This window comes from Stenella coeruleoalba (genome assembly GCF_951394435.1).
Source record: "Stenella coeruleoalba genome assembly, chromosome: 7".
Classification (NCBI taxonomy): domain Eukaryota; kingdom Metazoa; phylum Chordata; class Mammalia; order Artiodactyla; family Delphinidae; genus Stenella; species Stenella coeruleoalba.
This window is the reverse complement of record NC_137153.1, coordinates 2,208,265-2,229,414: the sequence shown is the minus strand read 5'-3', so window position 1 is coordinate 2,229,414 and position 21,150 is coordinate 2,208,265. Positions and strand designations below refer to the sequence as shown.

Genomic DNA, 21,150 nt, shown 5'->3' with positions numbered 1-21,150 from the left:
CATACGCCCTTTTTGGCCAAGTGCATCATTCTGGACGTTCTGCCTCTTTTCCTATGCTTTCAATGCAATTCCAGTCTACCTCCTGAAATCGGTTTCCTGCAATTCTGCCCCGCTTTCAAGTCCTCTTGGCAGCCTTACTTCAGTCTATTTCTGGACGATAGCTGTCATTTATACCTCTGCAGGTTTGTGAATTACAGTGCCCCTGAGCTCCTTTCTTCAACTCGCTTTCTTGTGACCTGGCTGCAACACCGCAGGATGGCTTCAGGCCCTAATCTGTTTCCGGCACGGCACGCTGAGCCTTTGGTTATTTCCTCTTCCTGGTGGGAAATCAGAGTTAAATTTGCCCGTCCAGACACCTCCAGCTAGTCTCTCATTGGTTCTCGCTATTCCTGTTCATCTTCCGCAGAAATTGCAAACTGGGCCAAACAGGAAGTTAAAGGCGCTGACTCTCCAAGTGGGGAGAGTGTTAGTAAAGCGTCTGGAATGTTGCACCCGAGTACCAGGGGAGGAAAACTGAGACATATTTGAACACGTCTCCCGTTCACATGGTTGATCATACTTGGGTTCCACATGCATGTTTTAGCTGAAGGAAGAATACCTTAAACCTGGAGAGTTAAGACCCGTGTAATGGGTACCATGCAATATGACTTCAAAGGGTCTTCATTTTCTCACCGAACCTCTCCAATCCTATCACTGCTGCGTTTATGCCCCTGTACACATGCTTGATTCTCTTTCGGAGACATAGCAATCCATAGGTTTTACGATACTTACTAGTCAGGTACATTCTTAGGCGTTTAATATGCGGTGTTGAGTCCATTTCGTTGAGCAAGGAGTAGCTCTTGTCTATTCCATATTTGGCTTAAGGAACTTTATCTGTGCTCATTTCAATCTCTGGTTTTATGCAGCACCCCAACTCACCTTTCCCCTTAAGCAAGCATAAGTTGGTTTTCTAAATTTGAGACCCTGTTCTGTTCTGTAATTCAGTTCCTGTGTAGCCAAGTTTCCATTCCGTGTATTAGTGATATCTTATGATGTTTCTTTTTCTGTGTGACTTACTTCAGTTAGAATCATCATACCTGAATCCACTCATTGTGCTGCTAAGGGCCTGATGACATAGATTTCATTGCTGAGTGATATTGCTTTGTAAGTGAATACCACAACTTCTTTATCCATTTTTCACTTTCTGCGATGTTGAACTTGTACTGTAAACGAGGTTCTTGTAAACAGAGCCATTCCAAACTTTGGGGTGGCTGTGTCTTTTTGATTTTAATTTCCCTAAGCTATAGGACCATAAGTGGAAGTGCCCTAGGCTCTGTTGCTTTGTTTTTTAGATGTTTCAGGAAACACCATACACTTCTCCCAAGTGGTTGTTGGCAATTTACATCCCGCCCATCAGCATAACAAGGCTCCCAGTTCTCCATGGCCTGTCCTGCCTTTCTGGATTTTACACTTTTTTCAGATGGCCCTTTTGACCGGGGGGAAGTGAGACTTCATTGTAGTGCAGATTTCCTTTGCAAGCTTGCTTGGTTGGCCAAAAAGGGCGTATGCGTTTTTTCCTGAATATATTCAGGAAAAAACGCATACGCCCTTTTTGGCCAAGTGCATCATTGTGGACGTTCTGCCTCTTTTCCTATGCTTTCAATGCAATTCCAGTCTACCTCCTGAAATCGGTTTCCTGCAATTCTGCCCCGCTTTCAAGTCCTCTTGGCAGCCTTACTTCAGTCTATTTTTGGACGATAGCTGTCATTTATAACTCTGCAGGTTTGTGAATTACAGTGCCCCTGAGCTCCTTTCTTCAACTCGCTTTCTTGTGAGCTGGCCGCAACACCGCAGGATGGCTTCAGGCCCTAATCTGGTTCCGGCCCGGCATGCTGAGCCTTTGGTTAATTCCTCTTCCTGGTGGGAAATGAGAGTTAAGTTTGCCCGTCCAGACACCTCCAGCTAGCCTCTCATTGGTTCTCGCTATTCCTGTTCATCTTCCGCAGAAATTGCAAACTGGGCCAAACAGGAGGTTAAAGGGACTGACTGTCCAAGTCGGGAGAGTGTTAGTAAAGCGTCTGGAATGTTGCACCCGAGTACCAGGGTAGGAAAACTGAGACATATTTGAACACGTCTCCCGTTCACATGGTTGATCATACTCTGGGTTCCACATGCATGTTTTAGCTGAAGGAAGAATACCTAAAACCTGGGTAGTTGAAACCCGTGGAATGGGTACCATGCAATATGACTTCAAAGGGTCTTCATTTGCTCACCGAACCTCTCCAATCCTATCACTGCTGTGTTTATGCCCCTGTACACATGCTTGATTCTCTTTCGGAGACATAGCAATCCATAGGTTTTAAGATACTTACTAGTCAGGTACACTCTTAGGCGTTTAATATGCGGTGTTGAGTCCATTTCGTTGAGCAAGGAGTAGCTCTTGTCTATTCCATATTTGGCTTAAGGAACTTTATCTGTGCTCATTTCAATCTCTGGTTTTATGCAGCAACCCAACTCACCTTTCCCCTTAAGCAAGCATAAGTTGGTTTTCTAAATTTGAGAACCTGTTCTGTTTTGGAATTCAGTTCCTGTGTAGCCAAGTTTACATTCCGTGTATTAGTGATATCTTATGATGTTTCTTTTTCTGTGTGACTTATTTCAGTTAGAATCATCGTACCTGAATCTACTCATTATGCTGCTACGGGCCTGATGACATAGATTTCATTGCTGAGTGATACTGCATTGCACGTAAATACCACAACTTCTTTATCCATTTTTCACTTTCTGTGATATTGAACTTGTACGGTAAACGAGGTTCTTGTAAACAGAGGCGTCCCAAACTTTGGGCTGGCTGTGTCTTTTTGATTTTAATTTCCCTAAGCTATAGGACCATAAGTGGAAGTGCCCTAGGCTCTGTTGCTTTGTTTTTTAGATGTTTCAGGAAACACCATACACTTCTCCCGAGTGTCTGTTGGCAATTTACATCCCGCCCATTAGCATAACAAGGCTCCCAGTTCTCCATGGCCTGTCCTGCCTTTCTGGATTTTACACTTTTTTCAGATGGCCCTTTTGACCGGGGTGAAGTGAGACTTCATTGTAGTGCAGATTTCCTTTGCAAGTTTGCTTGGTTGGCCAAAAAGGGCGTATGCGTTTTTTCCTGAATATATTCAGGAAAAAACGCATACGCCCTTTTTGGCCAAGTGCATCATTGTGGACGTTCTGCCTCTTTTCCTATGCTTTCAATGCAATTCCAGTCTACCTCCTGAAATCGGTTTCCTGCAATTCTGCCCCGCTTTCAAGTCCTCTTGGCAGCCTTACTTCAGTATATTTTTGGACGATAGCTGTCATTTATAACTCTGCAGGTTTGTGAATTACAGTGCCCCTGAGCTCCTTTCTTCAACTCGCTTTCTTGTGACCTGGCCGCAACACCGCAGGATGTCTTCAGGCCCTAATCTGGTTCTGGCATGGCACGCTGAGCCTTTGGTTAATTCCTCTTCCTGGTGGGAAATGAGAGTTAAATTTGCCCATCCAGACACCTCCAGCTAGTCTCTCATTGGTTCTCGCTATTCCTGTTCATCTTCCGCAGAAATTGCAAACTGGGCCAAACAGGAGGTTAAAGGGACAGACTCTCCAAGTGGGGAGAGTGTTAGTAAAGCGTCTGGAATGTTGCACCCGAGTACGAGGGGAGGAAAACTGAGACATATTTGAACACGTCTCCCGTTCACATGGTTGATCATACTTGGGTTCCACATGCATGTTTTAGCTAAAGGAAGAATACCTTAAACCTGGAGAGTTAAGACCCGTGTAATGGGTACCATGCAATATGACTTCAAAGGGTCTTCATTTGCTCACGAACCTCTCCAATCCTATCACTGCTGCGTTTATGCCCTTGTACACATGCTTGATTCTCTTTCGGAGACATAGCAATCCATAGGTTTTAAGATACTTACTAGTCAGGTACATTCTTAGGCGTTTAATATGCGGTGTTGAGTCCATTTCGTTGAGCAAGGAGTAGCTCTTGTCTATTCCATATTTGGCTTAAGGAACTTTATCTGTGCTCATTTCAATCTCTGGTTTTATGCAGCACCCCAACTCACCTTTCCCCTTAAGCAAGCATAAGTTGGTTTTCTAAATTTGAGACCCTGTTCTGTTCTGTAATTCAGTTCCTGTGTAGCCAAGTTTACATTCCGTGTATTACTGATATCTTATGATGTTTCTTTTTCTGTGTGACTTATTTCAGTTAGAATCATCATACCTGAATCCACTCATTGTGCTGCTAAGGGCCTGATGACATAGATTTCATTGCTGAGTGATATTGCTTTGTAAGTAAATACCACAACTTCTTTATCCATTTTTCACTTTCTGCGATGTTGAACTTGTACTGTAAACGAGGTTCTTGTAAACAGAGCCGTCCCAAACTTTGGGGTGGCTGTGTATTTTTGATTTTAATTTCCCTAAGCTATAGGACCATAAGTGGCAGTGCCCTAGGCTCTGTTGCTTTGTTTTTTAGATGTTTCAGGAAACACCATACACTTCTCCTGAGTGTCTGTTGGTAATTTACATCCCGCCCATCAGCATAACAAGGCTCCCAGTTGTCCATGGCCTGTCCTGCCTTTCTGGATTTTACACTTTTTTCAGATGGCCCTTTTGACCGGGGTGAAGTGAGACTTCATTGTAGTGCAGATTTCCTTTGCAAGTTTGCTTGGTTGGCCAAAAAGGGCGTATGCGTTTTTTCCTGAATATATTCAGGAAAAAACGCATACGCCCTTTTTGGCCAAGTGCATCATTGTGGACGTTCTGCCTCTTTTCCTATGCTTTCAATGCAATTCCAGTCTACCTCCTGAAATCGGTTTCCTGCAATTCTGCCCCGCTTTCAAGTCCTCTTGGCAGCCTTACTTCAGTATATTTTTGGACGATAGCTGTCATTTATAACTCTGCAGGTTTGTGAATTACAGTGCCCCTGAGCTCCTTTCTTCAACTCGCTTTCTTGTGACCTGGCCGCAACACCGCAGGATGTCTTCAGGCCCTAATCTGGTTCTGGCATGGCACGCTGAGCCTTTGGTTAATTCCTCTTCCTGGTGGGAAATGAGAGTTAAATTTGCCCATCCAGACACCTCCAGCTAGTCTCTCATTGGTTCTCGCTATTCCTGTTCATCTTCCGCAGAAATTGCAAACTGGGCCAAACAGGAGGTTAAAGGGACAGACTCTCCAAGTGGGGAGAGTGTTAGTAAAGCGTCTGGAATGTTGCACCCGAGTACCAGGGGAGGAAAACTGAGACATATTTGAACACGTCTCCCGTTCACATGGTTGATCATACTTGGGTTCCACATGCATGTTTTAGCTAAAGGAAGAATACCTTAAACCTGGAGAGTTAAGACCCGTGTAATGGGTACCATGCAATATGACTTCAAAGGGTCTTCATTTGCTCACGAACCTCTCCAATCCTATCACTGCTGCGTTTATGCCCTTGTACACATGCTTGATTCTCTTTCGGAGACATAGCAATCCATAGGTTTTAAGATACTTACTAGTCAGGTACATTCTTAGGCGTTTAATATGCGGTGTTGAGTCCATTTCGTTGAGCAAGGAGTAGCTCTTGTCTATTCCATATTTGGCTTAAGGAACTTTATCTGTGCTCATTTCAATCTCTGGTTTTATGCAGCACCCCAACTCACCTTTCCCCTTAAGCAAGCATAAGTTGGTTTTCTAAATTTGAGACCCTGTTCTGTTCTGTAATTCAGTTCCTGTGTAGCCAAGTTTACATTCCGTGTATTACTGATATCTTATGATGTTTCTTTTTCTGTGTGACTTATTTCAGTTAGAATCATCATACCTGAATCCACTCATTGTGCTGCTAAGGGCCTGATGACATAGATTTCATTGCTGAGTGATATTGCTTTGTAAGTAAATACCACAACTTCTTTATCCATTTTTCACTTTCTGCGATGTTGAACTTGTACTGTAAACGAGGTTCTTGTAAACAGAGCCGTCCCAAACTTTGGGGTGGCTGTGTATTTTTGATTTTAATTTCCCTAAGCTATAGGACCATAAGTGGCAGTGCCCTAGGCTCTGTTGCTTTGTTTTTTAGATGTTTCAGGAAACACCATACACTTCTCCTGAGTGTCTGTTGGTAATTTACATCCCGCCCATCAGCATAACAAGGCTCCCAGTTGTCCATGGCCTGTCCTGCCTTTCTGGATTTTACACTTTTTTCAGATGGCCCTTTTGACCGGGGGGAAGTGAGACTTCATTGTAGTGCAGATTTCCTTTGCAAGCTTGCTTGGTTGGCCAAAAAGGGCGTATGCGTTTTTTCCTGAATATATTCAGGAAAAAACGCATACGCCCTTTTTGGCCAAGTGCATCATTGTGGACGTTCGGCCTCTTTTCCTATGCTTTCAATGCAATTCCAGTCTACCTCCTGAAATCGGTTTCCTGCAATTCTGCCCCGCTTTCAAGTCCTCTTGGCAGCCTTACTTCAGTCTATTTTTGGACGATAGCTGTCATTTATAACTCTGCAGGTTTGTGAATTACAGTGCCCCTGAGCTCCTTTCTTCAACTCGCTTTCTTGTGACCTGGCCGCAACACCGCAGGATGGCTTCAGGCCCTAATCTGGTTCCGGCACGGCACGCTGAGCCTCTGGTTATTTCCTCTTCTGGTGGGAAATGAGAGTTATATTTGCCCGTCCAGACACCTCCAGCTAGTCTCTCATTGGTTCTCGCTATTCCTGTTCATCTTCCGCAGAAATTGCAAACTGGGCCAAACAGGAGGTTAAAGGCGCTGACTCTCTAAGTGGGGAGAGTGTTAGTAAAGCGTCTGGAATGTTGCACCCGAGTACCAGGGGAGGAAAACTGAGACATATTTGAACATGTCTCCCGATCACATGGTTGATCATACTCTGGGTTCCACATGCATGTTTTAGCTGAAGGAAGAATACCTAAAACCTGGGTAGTTGAAACCCGTGGAATGGGTACCATGCAATATGACTTCAAAGGGTCTTCATTTGCTCACGAACCTCTCCAATCCTATCACTGCTGCGTTTATGCCCTTGTACACATGCTTGATTCTCTTTCGGAGACATAGCCATCCATAGGTTTTAAGATACTTACTAGTCAGGTACATTCTTAGGCGTTTAATATGCGGTGTTGAGTCCATTTCGTTGAGCAAGGAGTAGCTCTTGTCTATTCCATACTTGGCTTAAGGAACTTTATCTGTGCTCATTTCAATCTCTGGTTTTATGCAGCACCCCAACTCACCTTTCCCCTTAAGCAAGCATAAGTTGGTTTTCTAAATTTGAGACCCTGTTCTGTTCTGTAATTCAGTTCCTGTGTAGCCAAGTTTACATTCCGTGTATTACTGATATCTTATGATGTTTCTTTTTCTGTGTGACTTATTTCAGTTAGAATCATCATACCTGAATCCACTCATTGTGCTGCTAAGGGCCTGATGACATAGATTTCATTGCTGAGTGATATTGCTTTGTAAGTAAATACCACAACTTCTTTATCCATTTTTCACTTTCTGTGATGTTGAACTTGTACTGTAAACGAGGTTCTTGTAAACAGAGCCGTCCCAAACTTTGGGGTGGCTGTGTATTTTTGATTTTAATTTCCCTAAGCTATAGGACCATAAGTGGCAGTGCCCTAGGCTCTGTTGCTTTGTTTTTTAGATGTTTCAGGAAACACCATACACTTCTCCTGAGTGTCTGTTGGTAATTTACATCCCGCCCATCAGCATAACAAGGCTCCCAGGTGTCCATGGCCTGTCCTGCCTTTCTGGATTTTACACTTTTTTCAGATGGCCCTTTTGACTGGGGGGAAGTGAGACTTCATTGTAGTGCAGATTTCCTTTGCAAGCTTGCTTGGTTGGCCAAAAAGGGCGTATGCGTTTTTTCCTGAATATATTCAGGAAAAAACGCATACGCCCTTTTTGGCCAAGTGCATCATTGTGGACGTTCGGCCTCTTTTCCTATGCTTTCAATGCAATTCCAGTCTACCTCCTGAAATCGGTTTCCTGCAATTCTGCCCCGCTTTCAAGTCCTCTTGGCAGCCTTACTTCAGTCTATTTTTGGACGATAGCTGTCATTTATAACTCTGCAGGTTTGTGAATTACAGTGCCCCTGAGCTCCTTTCTTCAACTGGCTTTCTTGTGACCTGGCCGCAACACCGCAGGATGGCTTCAGGCCCTAATCTGGTTCCGGCACGGCACGCTGAGCCTCTGGTTATTTCCTCTTCTGGTGGGAAATGAGAGTTATATTTGCCCGTCCAGACACCTCCAGCTAGTCTCTCATTGGTTCTCGCTATTCCTGTTCATCTTCCGCAGAAATTGCAAACTGGGCCAAACAGGAGGTTAAAGGCGCTGACTCTCCAAGTGGGGAGAGTGTTAGTAAAGCGTCTGGAATGTTGCACCCGAGTACCAGGGGAGGAAAACTGAGACATATTTGAACACGTCTCCCGATCACATGGTTGATCATACTCTGGGTTCCACATGCATGTTTTAGCTGAAGAAAGAATACCTAAAACCTGGGTAGTTGAAACCCGTGGAATGGGTACCATGCAATATGACTTCAAAGGGTCTTCATTTGCTCACCGAACCTCTCCAATCCTATCACTGCTGCGTTTATGACCCTGTACACATGCTTGATTCTCTTTCGGAGACATAGCAATCCATAGGTTTTAAGATACTTACTAGTCAGGTACATTCTTAGGCATTTAATATGGGGTGTTGAGTCCATTTCTTTGAGCAAGGAGTAGCTCTTGTCTATTCCATATTTGGCTTAAGGATCTTTATCTGTGCTCATTTCAATCTCTGGTTTTATGCAGCACCCCAACTCACCTTTCCCCTTAAGCAAGCATAAGTTGGTTTTCTAAATTTGAGACCCTGTTCTGTTCTGTAATTCAGTTCCTGTGTAGCCAAGTTTACATTCCGTGTATTACTGATATCTTATGATGTTTCTTTTTCTGTGTGACTTATTTCAGTTAGAATCATCATACCTGAATCCACTCATTGTGCTACTAAGGGCCTGATGACACAGATTTCATTGCTGAGTGATATTGCTTTGTAAGTAAATACCACAACTTTTTTATCCATTTTTCACTTTCTGCGATGTTGAACTTGTACTGTAAACGAGGTTCTTGTAAACAGAGCCATTCCAAACTTTGGGGTGGCTGTGTCTTTTTGATTTTAAATTCCCTAAGCTATAGAACCATAAGTGGAAGTGCCCTAGGCTCTGTTGCTTTGTTTTTTAGATGTTTCAGGAAACACCATACACTTCTCCCGAGTGGTTGTTGGCAATTTACATCCCGCCCTTCAGCATAACAAGGCTCCCAGTTCTCCATGGCCTGTCCTGCCTTTCTGGATTTTACACTTTTTTCAGATGGCCCTTTTGACCGGGGGGAAGTGAGACTTCATTGTAGTGCAGATTTCCTTTGCAAGCTTGCTTGGTTGGCCAAAAAGGGCGTATGCGTTTTTTCCTGAATATATTCAGGAAAAAACGCATACGCCCTTTTTGGCCAAGTGCATCATTGTGGACGTTCTGCCTCTTTTCCTATGCTTTCAATGCAATTCCAGTCTACCTCCTGAAATCGGTTTCCTGCAATTCTGCCCCGCTTTCAAGTCCTCTTGGCAGCCTAACTTCAGTCTATTTTTGGACGATAGCTGTCATTTATAACTCTGCAGGTTTGTGAATTACAGTGCCCCTGAGCTCCTTTCTTCAACTCGCTTTCTTGTGAGCTGGCCGCAACACCGCAGGATGGCTTCAGGCCCTAATCTGGTTCCGGCACGGCACGCTGAGCCTTTGGTTATTTCCTCTTCCTGGTGGGAAATGAGAGTTAAATTTGCCCGTCCAGACACCTCCAGCTAGCCTCTCATTGGTTCTTGCTATGCCTGTTCATCTTCTGCAGAAATTGCAAACTGGGCCAAACAGGAGGTTAAAGGCGCTGACTCTCCAAGTGGGGAGAGTGTTAGTAAAGCGTCTGGAATGTTGCACCCGAGTACCAGGGGAGGAAAACTGAGACATATTTGAACACGTCTCCCGTTAACATGGTTGATCATACTTGAGTTCCACATGCATGTTTTAGCTGAAGGAAGAATACCTTAAACCTGGAGAGTTGAGACCCGTGTAATGGGTACCATGCAATATGACTTCAAAGGGTCTTCATTTGCTCACCGAACCTCTCCAATCCTATCACTGCTGCATTTATGCCCCTGTACACATGCTTGATTCTCTTTTGGAGACATAGCAATCCATAGGTTTTACGATACTTACTAGTCAGGTACATTCTTAGGCGTTTAATATGCGGTGTTGAGTCCATTTCGTTGAGCAAGGAGTAGCTCTTGTCTATTCCATATTTGGCTTAAGGAACTTTATCTGTGCTCATTTCAATCTCTGGTTTTATGCAGCACCCCAACTCACCTTTCCCCTTAAGCAAGAATAAGTTGGTTTTCTAAATTTGAGACCCTGTTCTGTTCTGTAATTCAGTTCCTGTGTAGCCAAGGTTCCATTCCGTGTATTACTGATATCTTATGATGTTTCTTTTTCTGTGTGATTTATTTCAGTTAGAATCATCATACCTGAATCCACTCATTGTGCTGCTAAGGGCCTGATGACAGAGATTTCATTGCTGAGTGATATTGCTTTGTAAGTAAATACCACAACTTCTTTATCCATTTTTCACTTTCTGCGATGTTGAACTTGTACTGTAAACGAGGTTCTTGTAAACAGAGGCGTCCCAAACTTTGGAGTGGCTGTGTCTTTTTGATTTTAATTTCCCTAACCTATAGGACCATAAGTGGAAGTGCCCTAGGCTCTGTTGCTTTGTTTTTTAGATGTTTCAGGAAACACCATACACTTCTCCCGAGTGTCTGTTGGCAATTTACATCCCGCCCATCAGCATAACAAGGCTCCCAGTTCTCCATGGCCTGTCCTGCCTTTCTGGATTTTACACTTTTTTCAGATGGCCCTTTTGACCGGGGGGAAGTGAGACTTCATTGTAGTGCAGATTTCTTTGCAAGCTTGCTTGGATGGCCAAAAAGGGCGTATGCGTTTTTTCCTGAATATATTCAGGAAAAAATGCATACGCACTTTTTGGCCAAGTGCATCATTGTGGATGTTCTGCCTCTTTTCCTATGCTTTCAATGCAATTCCAGTCTACCTCCTGAAATCGGTTTCCTGCAATTCTGCCCCGCTTTCAAGTCCTCTTGGCAGCCTTACTTCAGTCTATTTTTGGACGATAGCTGTCATTTATAACTCTGCAGGTTTGTGAATTACAGTGCCCCTGAGCTCCTTTCTTCAACTCGCTTTCTTGTGACCTGGCCGCAACACCGCAGGATGGCTTCAGGCGCTAATCTGGTTCCGGCCTTGCATGCTGAGCCTTTGGTTATTTCCTCTTCCTGGTGGGAAATGAGAGTTAAATTTGCCCGTCCAGACACCTCCAGCTAGCCTCTCATTGGTTCTCACTATTCCTGTTCATCTTCCGCAGAAATTGCAAACTGGGCCAAACAGGAGGTTAAAGGGACTGACTCTCCAAGTGGGGAGAGTGTTAGTAAAGCGTCTGGAATGTTGCACCCGAGTACCAGGGGAGGAAAACTGAGACATATTTGAACACGTCTCCCGTTCACATGGTTGATCATACTTGGGTTCCACATGCATGTTTTAGCTGAAGGAAGAATACCTAAAACCTGGGTAGTTGAAACCCGTGGAATGGGTACCATGCAATATGACTTCAAAGGGTCTTCATTTGCTCACCGAACCTCCCCAATCCTATCACTGCTGCGTTTATGCGCCTGTACACATGCTTGATTCTCTTTCGGAGACATAGCAATCCATAGGTTTTAAGATACTTACTAGTCAGGTACATTCTTAGGCGTTTAATATGCGGTGTTGAGTCCATTTCGTTGAGCAAGGAGTAGCTCTTGTCTATTCCATATTTGGCTTAAGGAACTTTATCTGTGCTCATTTCAATCTCTGGTTTTATGCAGCACCCCAACTCACCTTTCCCCTTAAGCAAGCATAAGTTGGTTTTCGAAATTTGAGACCCTGTTCTGTTCTGTAATTCATTTCCTGTGTAGCCAAGTTTACATTCCGTGTATTACTGATATCTTATGATGTTTCTTTTTCTGTGTGACTTATTTCAGTTAGAATCATCATACCTGAATCCACTCATTGTGCTGCTAAGGGCCTGATGACACAGATTTCATTGCTGAGTGATATTGCTTTGTAAGTAAATACCACAACTTCTTTATCCATTTTTCACTTTCTGCGATGTTGAACTTGTACTGTAAACGAGGTTCTTGTAAACAGAGCCGTTCCAAACTTTGGGGTGGCTGTGTCTTTTTGATTTTAATTTCCCTAAGCTATAGGACCATAAGTGGCAGTGCTCTAGGCTCTGTTGCTTTGTTTTTTAGATGTTTCAGGAAACACCATACACTTCTCCGGAGTGTCTGTTGGCAATTTACATCCCGCCCATCAGCATAACAAGGCTCCCAGTTCTCCATGGCCTGTCCTGCCTTTCTGGATTTTACACTTTTTTCAGATGGCCCTTTTGACCGGGGCGAAGTGAGACTTCATTGTAGTGCAGATTTCCTTTGCAAGCTTGCTTGGTTGGCCAAAAAGGGCGTATGCGTTTTTTCCTGAATATATTCAGGAAAAAACGCATACGCCCTTTTTGGCCAAGTGCATCATTGTGGACGTTCTGCCTCTTTTCCTATGCATTCAATGCAATTCCAGTCTACCTCCTGAAATCGGTTTCCTGCAATTCTGCCCCGCTTTGAAGTCCTCTTGGCAGCCTTACTTCAGTCTATTTTTGGACGATAGCTGTCATTTATAACTCTGCAGGTTTGTGAATTACAGTGCCCCTGAGCTCCTTTCTTCAACTCGCTTTCTTGTGACCTGGCCGCAGCACCGCAGGATGGCTTCAGGCCCTAATCTGGTTCCGGCACGGCACGCTGAGCCTTTGGTTATTTCCTCTTCCTGGTGGGAAATGAGAGTTAAATTTGCCCGTCCAGACACCTCCAGCTAGTCTCTCATTGGTTCTCGCTATTCCTGTTCATCTTCCGCAGAAATTGCAAACTGTGCCAAACAGGAGGTTAAAGGCGCTGACTCTCCAAGTGGGGAGAGTGTTAGTAAAGCGTCTGGAATGTTGCACCCGAGTACCAGGGGAGGAAAACTGAGACATATTTGAACATGTCTCCCGTTCACATGGTTGATCATACTCTGGGTTCCACATGCATGTTTTAGCTGAAGGAAGAATACCTAAAACCTGGGTAGTTGAAACCCGTGGAATGGGTACCATGCAATATGACTTCAAAGGGTCTTCATTTGCTCACCGAACCTCTCCAATCCTATCACTGCTGCGTTTATGCCCCTGTACACATGCTTGATTCTCTTTCGGAGACATAGCAATCCATAGGTTTTAAGATACTTACTAGTCAGGTACATTCTTAGGCGTTTAATATGCGGTGTTGAGTCCATTTCGTTGAGCAAGGAGTAGCTCTTGTCTATTCCATATTTGGCTTAAGGAACTTTATCTGTGCTCATTTCAATCTCTGGTTTTATGCAGCACCCCAACTCACCTTTCCCCTTAAGCAAGCATAAGTTGGTTTTCTAAATTTGAGACCCTGTTCTGTTCTGTAATTCAGTTCCTGTGTAGCCAAGTTTACATTCCGTGTATTACTGATATCTTATGATGTTTCTATTTCTGTGTGACTTATTTCAGTTAGATTCATCATACCTGAATCCACTCATTGTGCTGCTAAGGGCCTGATGACACAGATTTCATTGTTGAGTGATATTGCTTTGTAAGTAAATACCAGAACTTCTTTATCCATTTTTCACCTTCTGCGATGTTGAACTTGTACTGTAAACGAGGTTCCTGTAAACAGAGGCGTCCCAAACTTTGGGGTGGCTGTGTCTTTTTGATTTTAATTTCCCTAAGCTATAGGACCATAAGTGGCAGTGCCCTAGGCTCTGTTGCTTTGTTTTTTAGATGTTTCAGGAAACACCATACACTTCTCCCGAGTGTCTGTTGGCAATTTACATCCCACCCATCACCATAACAAGGCTCCCAGTTCTCCATGGCCTGTCCTGCCTTTCTGGATTTTACACTTTTTTCAGATGGCCCTTTTGACCGGGGGGTGGGGGAATTGAGACTTCATTGTAGTGCAGATTTCCTTTGCAAGCTTGCTTGGTTGGCCAAAAAGGGCGTATGCGTTTTTTCCTGAATATATTCAGGAAAAAACGCATACGCCCTTTTTGGCCAAGTGCATCATTGTGGACGTTCTGCCTCTTTTCCTATGCTTTCAATGCAATTCCAGTCTACCTCCTGAAATCGGTTTCGTGCAATTCTGCCCCGCTTTCAAGTCCTCTTGGCAGCCTTACTTCAGTCTATTTTTGGACGATAGCTGTCATTTATAACTCTGCAGGTTTGTGAATTACAGTGCCCCTGAGCTCCTTTCTTCAACTCGCTTTCTTGTGACCTGGCCGCAACACCGCAGGATGGCTTCAGGCCCTAATCTGGTTCCGGCACGGCACACTGAGCCTTTGGTTATTTCCTCTTCCTGGTGGGAAATGAGAGTTAAATTTGCCCGTCCAGACACCTCCAGCTAGCCTCTCATTGGTTCTCGCTATTCCTGTTCATCTTCCGCAGAAATTGCAAACTGGGCCAAACAGGAGGTTAAAGGGACTGACTCTCCAAGTGGGGAGAGTGTTAGTAAAGCGTCTGGAATGTTGCACCCGAGTACCAGGGGAGGAAAACTGAGACATATTTGAACACGTCTCCCGTTCACATGGTTGATCATACTTGGGTTCCACATGCATGTTTTAGCTGAAGGAAGAATACCTAAAACCTGGGTAGTTGAAACCCGTGGAATGGGTACCATGCAATATGACTTCAAAGGGTCTTCATTTGCTCACCAAACCTCCCCAACCCTATCACTGCTGCGTTTATGCCCCTGTACACATGCTTGATTCTCTTTCGGAGACATAGCAATCCATAGGTTTTAAGATACTTACTAGTCAGGTACATTCTTAGGCGTTTAATATGCGGTGTTGAGTCCATTTCGTTGAGCAAGGAGTAGCTCTTGTCTATTCCATATTTGGCTTAAGGAACTTTATCTGTGCTCATTTCAATCTCTGGTTTTATGCAGCACCCCAACTCACCTTTACCCTTAAGCAAGCATCAGTTGGTTTTCTAAATTTGAGACCCTGTTCTGTTCTGTAATTCAGTTCCTGTGTAACCAAGTTTACATTCCGTGTATTAGTGATATCTTATGATGTTTCTTTTTCTGTGTGACTTATTTCAGTTAGAATCATCGTACCTGAATCCACTCATTATGCTACTACGGGCCTGATGACATAGATTTCATTGCTGAGTGATACTGCATTGTACGTAAGTACCACAAGTTCTTTATCCATTTTTCACTTTCTGTGATGTTGAACTTGTACTGTAAACGAGGTTCTTGTAAACAGAGCCGTTTCAAACTTTGGGGTGGCTGTGTCTTTTTGATTTTAATTTCCCTAAGCTATAGGACCATAAGTGGAAGTTCCCTAGGCTCTGTTGCTTTGTTTTTTAGATGTTTCAGGAAACACCATACACTTCTCCCGAGTGTCTGTTGGCAATTTACATCCCACCCATCAGCATAACAAGGCTCCCAGTTCTCCATGGCCTGTCTTGCCTTTCTGGATTTTACACTTTTTTCAGATGGCCCTTTTGACCGGGGGGAAGTGAGACTTCATTGTAGTGCAGATTTCCTTTGCAAGCTTGCTTGGTTGGCCAAAAAGGGCGTATGCGTTTTTTCCTGAATATATTCAGGAAAAAACGCATACGCCCTTTTTGGCCAAGTGCATCATTGTGGACGTTCTGCCTCTTTTCCTATGCTTTCAATGCAATTCCAGTCTACCTCCTGAAATCGGTTTCCTGCAATTCTGCCCCGCTTTCAAGTCCTCTTGGCAGCCTTAATTCAGTCTATTTTTGGACGATAGCTGTCATTTATAACTCTGCAGGTTTGTGAATTACAGTGCCCCTGCGCTCCTTTCTTCAACTCGGTTTCTTTAGAGCTGGCCGCAACACCGCAGGATGGCTTCAGGCCCTAATATGGTTCCGGTACGGCACGCTGAGCCTTTGGTTATTTCCTCTTCCTGGTGGGAAATGAGAGTTAAATTTGCCCGTCCAGACACCTCCAGCTAGCCTCTCATTGGTTCTCGCTATTCCTGTTCATCTTCCGCAGAAATTGCAAACTGTGCCAAACAGGAGGTTAAAGGCGCTGACTCTCCAAGTGGGGAGAGTGTTAGTAAAGCGTCTGGAATGTTGCACCCGAGTACCAGGGGAGGAAAACTGAGACATATTTGAACAAGTCTCCCGATCACATGGTTGATCATACTCTGGGTTCCACATGCATGTTTTAGCTGAAGGAAGAATACCTAAAACCTGGGTAGTTGAAACCCGTGGAATGGGTACCATGCAATATGACTTCAAAGGGTCTTCATTTGCTCACCGAACCTCTCCAATCCTATCACTGCTGCGTTTATGCCCCTGTACACATGCTTGATTCTCTTTCGGAGACATAGCAATCCATAGGTTTTACGATACTTACTAGTCAGGTACATTCTTAGGCATTTAATATGCGGTGTTGAGTCCATTTCGTTGAGCAAGGAGTAGCTCTTGTCTATTCCATATTTGACTTAAGGAACTTTATCTGTGCTCATTTCAATCTCTGGTTTTATGCAGCACCCCAACTCACCTTTCCCCTTAAGCAAGCATAAGTTGGTTTTCTAAATTTGAGACCCTGTTGTGTTCTGTAATTCAGTTCCTGTGTAGCCAAGTTTACATTCCATGTATTACTGATATCTTATGATGTTTCTTTTTCTGTGTCACTTATTTCAGTTAGAATCATCATACCTGAATCCACTCATTGTGATGCTAAGGGCCTGATGACATAGATTTCATTGCTGAGTGATATTGCTTTGTAAGTAAATACCACAACTTCTTTATCCATTTTTCACTTTCTGCGATGTTGAACTTGTACTGTAAACGAGGTTGTTGTAAACAGAGGCGTCCCAAACTTTGGGGTGGCTGTGTCTTTTTGATTTTAATTTCCCTAAGCTATAGGACCATAAGTGGCAGTGCCCTAGGCTCTGTTGCTTTGTTTTTTAGATGTTTCAGGAAACACCATACACTTCTCCGGAGTGTCTGTTGGCAATTTACATCCCGCCCATCAGCATAACAAGGCTCCCAGTTCTCCATGGCCTGTCCTGCCTTTCTGGATTTTACACTTTTTTCAGATGGCCCTTTTGACCGGGGGGAAGTGAGACTTCATTGTAGTGCAGATTTCCTTTGCAAGCTTGCTTGGTTGGCCAAAAAGGGCGTATGCGTTTTTTCCTGAATATATTCAGGAAAAAACGCATACGCCCTTTTTGGCCAAGTGCATCATTGTGGACGTTCTGCCTCTTTTCCTATGCTTTCAATGCAATTCCAGTCTACCTCCTGAAATCGGTTTCCTGCAATTCTGCCCCGCTTTCAAGTCCTCTGGGCAGCCTTACTTCAGTCTATTTTTGGACGATAGCTGTCATTTATAACTCTGCAGGTTTGTGAATTACAGTGCCCCTGAGCTCCTTTCTTCAACTCGCTTTCTTGTGAGCTGGCCGCAACACCGCAGGATGGCTTCAGGCCCTAATCTGGTTCCGGCACGGCACGCTGAGCCTTTGGTTAATTCCTCTTCCTGGTGGGAAATGAGAGTTAAATTTGCCCGTCCAGACACCTCCAGCTAGTCTCTCATTGGTTCTCGCTATTCCTGTTCATCTTCCACAGAAATTGCAAACTGGGCCAAACAGGAGGTTAAAGACACTGACTCTCCAAGTCGGGAGAGTGTTAGTAAAGCGTCTGGAATGTTGCACCCGAGTACCAGGGTACAAAAACTGAGACATATTTGAACACGTCTCCCGATCACATGGTTGATCATACTCTGGGTTCCACATGCATGTTTTAGCTGAAGGAAGAATACCTAAAACCTGGGTAGTTGAAACCCGTGGAATGGGTACCATGCAATATGACTTCAAAGGGTCTTCATTTGCTCACCGAACCTCTCCAATCCTATCACTGCTGCGTTTATGCCCCTGTACACATGCTTGATTCTCTTTCGGAGAGATAGCAATCCATAGGTTTTAAGATACTTACTAGTCAGATACATTCTTAGGCGTTTAATATGCGGTGTTGAGTCCATTTCGTTGAGCAAGGAGTAGCTCTTGTCTATTCCATATTTGGCTTAAGGAACTTTATCTGTGCTCATTTCAATCTCTGGTTTTATGCAGCACCCCAACTCACCTTTCCCCTTAAGCAAGCATAAGTTGGTTTTCTAAATTTGATAACCTGTTCTGTTTTGGAATTCAGTTCCTGTGTAGCCAAGTTTACATTCCGTGTATTAGTGATATCTTATGATGTTTTTTTTCTGTGTGACTTATTTCAGTTAGAATCATCGTACCTGAATCTACTCATTATGCTGCTACGGGCCTGATGACATAGATTTCATTGCTGAGTGATACTGCATTGTACGTAAGTACCACAAGGTCTTTATCCATTTTTCACTTTCTGCGATGTTGAACTTGTACTGTAAACGAGGTTCTTGTAAACAGAGCCGTTCCAAACTTTGGGGTGGCTGTGTCTTTTTGATTTTAATTTCCCTAAGCTATAGGACCATAAGTGGAAGTGCCCTAGGCTCTGTTGCTTTGTTTTTTAGATGTTTCAGGAAACACCATACACTTCTCTCAAGTGGTTGTTGGCAATTTACATCCCGCCCATCAGCATAACAAGGCTCCCAGTTCTCCATGGCCTGTCCTGCCTTTCTGGATTTTACACTTTTTTCAGATGGCCCTTTTGACCGGGGGGAAGTGAGACTTCATTGTAGTGCAGATTTCCTGTGCAAGCTTGCTTGGTTGGCCAAAAAGGGCGTATGCGTTTTTTCCTGAATATATTCAGGAAAAAACGCATACGCCCTTTTTGGCCAAGTGCATCATTGTGGACGTTCTGCCTCTTTTCCTATGCTTTCAATGCAATTCCAGTCTACCTCCTGAAATCGGTTTCCTGCAATTCTGCCCCGCTTTCAAGTCCTCTTGGCAGCCTTACTTCAGTCTATTTTTGGACGATAGCTGTCATTTATAACTCTGCAGGTTTGTGAATTACAGTGCCCCTGAGCTCCTTTCTTCAACTCGCTTTCTTGTGACCTGGCCGCAACACCGCAGGATGGCTTCATGCCCTAATCTGGTTCTGGCACGGCACGCTGAGCCTTTGGTTATTTCCTCCTCCTGGTGGGAAATGAGAGTTAAATTTGCCCGTCCAGACACCTCCAGCTAGCCTCTCATTGGTTCTCGGTATTCCTGTTCATCTTCCGCAGAAATTGCAAACTGGGCCAAACAGGAGGTTAAAGGCGCTGACTCTCCAAGTGGGGAGAGTGTTAGTAAAGCGTCTGGAATGTTGCACCCGAGTACCAGGGGAGGAAAACTGAGACATATTTGAACACGTCTCCCGATCACATGGTTGATCATACTCTGGGTTCCACATGCATGTTTTAGCTGAAGGAAGAATACCTAAAACCTGGGTAGTTGAAACCTGTGGAATGGGTACCATGCAATATGACTTCAAAGGGTCTTCATTTGCTCAACGAACCTCTCCAATCCTATCACTGCTGCGTTTATGCCCCTGTACACATGCTTGATTCTCTTTCGGAGACATAGCAATCTATAGGTTTTAAGATACTTACTAGTCAGGTACATTCTTAGGCGTTTAATATGCGGTGTTGAGTCCATTTCGTTGAGCAAGGAGTAGCTCTTGTCTATTCCATATTTGGCTTAAGGAACTTTATCTGTGCTCATTTCAATCTCTGGTTTTATGCAGCACCCCAACTCACCTTTACCATTAAGCAAGCATAAGTTGGTTTTCTAAATTTGAGACCCTGTTCTGTTCTGTAATTCAGTTCCTGTGTAGCCAAGTTTACATTCCGTGTATTACTGATATCTTATGATGTTTCTTTTTCTGTGTGACTTATTTCAGTTAGAATCATCATACCTTAATCCACTCATTGTGCTGCTAAGGGCCTGATGACACAGATTTCATTGCTGAGTGATATTGCTTTGTAAGTAAATACCACAACTTCTTTATCCATTTTTCACTTTCTGCGATGTTGAACTTGTACTGTAAACGAGGTTCTTGTAAACAGAGCCGTTCCAAACTTTGGGGTGGCTGTGTCTTTTTGATTTTAATTTCCCTAAGCTATAGGACCATAAGTGGAAGTGCCCTAGGTTCTGTTGCTTTGTTTTTTAGATGTTTCAGGAAACACCATACACTTCTCCCGAGTGTCTGTTGGCAATTTACATCCCGCCCATCAGCATAACAAGGCTCCCAGTTCTCCATGGCCTGTCCTGCCTTTCTGGATTTTACACTTTTTTCAGATGGCCCTTTTGACCGGGGTAAGTGAGACTTCATTGTAGTGCAGATTTCCTTTGCAAGCTTGCTTGGTTGGCCAAAAAGGGCGTATGCGTTTTTTCCTGAATATATTCAGGAAAAAACGCATACGCCCTTTTTGGCCAAGTACATCATTGTGGACGTTCTGCCTCTTTTCCTATGCTTTCAATGCAATTCCAGTCTACCTCCTGAAATCGGTTTCCTGCAATTCTGCCCCGCTTTCAAGTCCTCTTGGCAGCCTTAATTCAGTCTATTTTTGGACGATAGCTGTCATTTATAACTCTGCAGGTTTGTGAATTACAGTGCCCCTGCGCTCCTTTCTTCAACTCGGTTTCTTTAGAGCTGGCCGCAACACCGCAGGATGGCTTCAGGCCCTAATATGGTTCCGGTACGGCACGCTGAGCCTTTGGTTATTTCCTCTTCCTGGTGGGAAATGAGAGTTAAATTTGCCCGTCCAGACACCTCCAGCTAGCCTCTCATTGGTTCTCGCTATTCCTGTTCATCTTCCGCAGAAATTGCAAACTGTGCCAAACAGGAGGTTAAAGGCGCTGACTCTCCAAGTGGGGAGAGTGTTAGTAAAGCGTCTGGAATGTTGCACCCGAGTACCAGGGGAGGAAAACTGAGACATATTTGAACAAGTCTCCCGATCACATGGTTGATCATACTCTGGGTTCCACATGCATGTTTTAGCTGAAGGAAGAATACCTAAAACCTGGGTAGTTGA

General features: G+C 44.0%; 1 long non-coding RNA gene across 11 annotated transcripts in view; it reads left to right on the top strand.

The window, feature by feature from the left end:
• Positions 1 to 21,150, top strand: part of LOC307189637 — a 2,307,304-nt gene that overhangs the window by 1,809,332 nt on the left and 476,822 nt on the right. The window contains exons 12-13 of one of the 11 annotated variants that reach the window (XR_013829239.1): positions 10,534 to 10,615; positions 20,016 to 20,080. The exons of 8 other annotated variants lie outside the window; for them this stretch is intronic. This is a non-coding gene — a long non-coding RNA (uncharacterized lncRNA). Of the gene's footprint in view, positions 1 to 10,533; positions 10,616 to 15,280; positions 15,366 to 20,015; positions 20,089 to 21,150 lie in introns of those variants that run through there. 2 more of the 11 variants (XR_013829238.1, XR_013829240.1) reach the window with 2 other exon arrangements.